Below are 3181 nucleotides of genomic sequence, written 5' to 3' on the forward strand. Positions count from 1 at the left end.
CAGCCCAGGGCTCCCGCCGCCACTGCTCCAGCAAGCCCCGTCCCCCGGCGGTGCGCGCCTTCCCCCCTTACCTCATTGCCACATTCCCCAGCGAGTGAGCTCAGCTGTTCGCGCAGCCTCTCTCCTTTTATGGTCAAACAACTTTGCCTGGGCGAGGCTTTTTTCGCGAGTTGGTAGGAAGCGTCTGGGCTCAGCAGCTCCCCCACCTTTCATTTCTGCTGCCTTTCCCGGCCAGGCAGGCGGGCCGAGGCAGCTGGCCGTGCGGGGGCAGAGGAGCCCAGCCCCAGCCCCGCGATCTGTCTCCAGCCCCGGGGACGGCATTTCCCCCTCCCCGAGCCCCATCCCCAGAGGTGAGTCTCGTCTCCTGGCTTACAGAAAAAGCTTTTTGTCTGCGGCCCCGGGGCTGGCGTTGAGCGAGTAGGGGTGTGCGCCCGTGTCGAGGGGCGCGGGCTTCCTGCCGCTCCCGCCGGGAGGGTTGCTCGCCTCGTACAAAGTCTCGGTCTCTTTGGGGTTGACTTCAGGTCGTGGCTCCCGGGTATTTTTGCCCTTCCGCAGAAGAGAGGTTCGCGTGTGCGTGGATCTGGTGAGTTTTCGTCCTTCCTGGTGAAATGGAGGCAGCTAAACGCTCCTGTAAAGCTCCGGCAGTGGGGAAGAGGGAGGGGGTGTTGCCTGGTTTTGCTCGGGACAAGCTCTCTTTTGTGTGCGTATGGATGAGTGAGACACCTATGGAGCCTTTTTCCAGATGTGCTTGAGAGAGAGGAGTCTGGGGCTCTTTGTGCATGAAATTTGTTTAATTTATGAGTTTCTGTCTCTCTGGGAGTGCCCTGAGAAAGTGAAGACGCAAGTATTGCAAAGTCGTAGAACTTCCTAACGTTTTAAATATGTTTGCATAGCTTTTTGGAGTTTTTCTCTCCCCCTCTTCCCCCCCCCTGCACAGGGAGGAGGCAAGCCCAGCATCTGTGGGAGAAGTTCGTAGCTCTGAATGCCCCCCTCCCCCAGCCCGGTTGTTCTAAGGCCCTACCTTGCAGCTTGCATAGCTGATAGGACTTTGCTCTCTTTGAAGCTTTGTAAATTTGGGCTAGGCTGGGAGAACTTTCTGGAATTAGTCTGTATGAGAGGATGAAAATAGACATAACTCGTAAATCTGTTTAATCTGTTCACTTCATATTCTATATTGTTTGCTATAGTTCTCCTTCTGACCCCCCTCAGTTGGGAGGAAGTTGGCAAATAGGGAAAGTACAGATGCGGTGTGTCAGACTACAGCGCTGGGCTAGCTTTTACGGGGGCTCCCCGCGTGGCTGGAGCCAAACTGCTTTCTACCAACAGAGGTGAAAAATAACGCTTGGCTTTCTGCTTCCTCAGGTTCCTCCTCCTTTTGCTGCCCCAGGAAAGGAGCTGAGCTTTTGAAAGGGGTGTCCTGGGGTCAAAGAACTGAAAGCTGTCTGGGTGCATAAGAGGTGGCAGACCCACCATGGGACCTTCTGGGAGGTGACCCTGCTGCTGAGGGAGGTGTCACTTGGTTCTGTCCTCCTACTTCTCCTTGCTCTCTGTTAGAGAGAAACAGTGTATGAGGCAACTAAGTATCCTGACCGTGTCCTTTGGGGACATCTTTCTTCATAGCTCCACTTGAGTCATCTTAAATGCTGTTACAGCAGGCAGAAAAATCTCCCCCCTCAGGGAAAATGTGAGGATGAGAAGGATTTGAGATTAGGTCTGCTGGTGTGACACTCCCTCTGCAATAGCTTTTACAAACAGCACCACAGGACTCACGTAAGTTGTGTGTTTCTGGTAAGGCTTAGATGGTATTGGCAATGCTGCAGGGCTGGGGGGGGTGACTCTGCAAGGCCAGCCTTCCTCAGCCTGTTTGGTCTGTGTGGGGGTGGACGGATAAACAGAAGTGAGGATGAGCAGGGGCAGCTGCTGGATGGAGACAGCTCTGAGCAGAAAGGGCCTTAAGTGTGACACAGCATAGTGGGAAACGGACTGCTTTGGGTTAAGGGAGATAGCAGCTGCTGGTAGCAAAGCCAGCACTTTTTTGTGAAGCAGCTGATGTCCCAAGACTGTCTCTGTGTTGACTAACCCTGGTATGGATCATGGTCAGAAGTGACATTGTCGCTGTGGTGGTCTGCTCGTAACGCTGTCAATTCTGGTAGAACTACTACCACGTGGTTCTTTACACCATAGCGAAACAGTGGAGCACAAGGCAGAAGTCTCTAAAGAAAGGCTGGAGGTCTTTTTTAATAGCTTCTCTAGCTCGGTGGGAAGCTGGAGACTAGAGGGAATTGGTCAGTCCCTTCTGACTTGCAAGTCTGTTGACCCCCTCCAAGTCTGAGGGATTGAGGACAGACCTTGCTAATAACTCTTATGCCTTGGCCCTTTCCCATGCTGGATCATGTGGGAGATGCTCAGCACAACTTTTTGGCTGCTGCTTAGCGTTGCAGCCTCTTCCTCCTTCTGAAAAGCCCCGAAGAGTTTGATGAGTTGCATGCACTTTGGCAGCCCTGCACAAAGGGAACAAAAAGTGCAGCAGCATGGACTTAACATTTGTCTATGTTGTCACACGTTTGTCACCTGGAGAAGCCGTTACAGGTTACTATATCTCGCCATACTGCACTGAATCGTGGGAGCGCTTAGAATGGGGCATGTGGGTCTTAGCAGCAGCCATGGGTGAACTAGCGGTGGGCGGATGTTTGTGGCACCAGGGCTGTCTGTCCCAGCAGCTGTTATTGTCCGTGTGAGAGAGGCCAGCAGTGTGGAGGGGCACTGATTTGAACATGCCAACTTGAAATACTGGCACAGAGCCCCTGTGCTGGCGGAAGCGCTATTGTGCTGGGGTGTTAGGAGGACTATAGGCATGCCAGGCTTTACAACAAAGCATCTGGCTTCATGGAGTTTTCTAGCACGGATGAGATTCCTGGCCTGGATTGCAGGACTGAGGGAATCCTGGAAATGTGGCTCTCGTCACGAGACCTGCGGTTCCTGAAACAGCCGCCTTGGCGGGGCTATCCTCTGGCTGTCCCAATCTGGCGGTGGAAAGGCGTGAGGGGAGCGGGTTCGTCTGCCCGCATGCCGCAAGCGGAGTGCTTACCCCCCTCCCACCCCACGGGCTGTCCTTGGGCAGGGCAGGACGGCGGCCGCACTGCCTGGAGGACGGGAGCCCCGGCTGCAGCGGTGCTGGCTG

At 54.5% G+C, this 3181-nt stretch overlaps 1 protein-coding gene across 1 annotated transcript in view; it reads left to right on the forward strand.

The window, feature by feature from the left end:
* Positions 1-279: 279 nt before the first annotated feature.
* Positions 280-3181, forward strand: part of ZYX (zyxin) — a 12154-nt gene continuing 9252 nt past the window's right edge. Inside the window, exon 1 of the mRNA XM_009328683.1 lies at positions 280-350. The gene's annotated coding sequence lies outside the window, so the exon portion shown is untranslated. The remainder of the gene's footprint in view (positions 351-3181) is intronic.

Source organism: Pygoscelis adeliae, unplaced genomic scaffold, assembly GCF_000699105.1.
Source record: "Pygoscelis adeliae isolate BGI_AS28 unplaced genomic scaffold, ASM69910v1 Scaffold120, whole genome shotgun sequence".
NCBI classification, from domain to species: Eukaryota; Metazoa; Chordata; class Aves; order Sphenisciformes; family Spheniscidae; genus Pygoscelis; species Pygoscelis adeliae.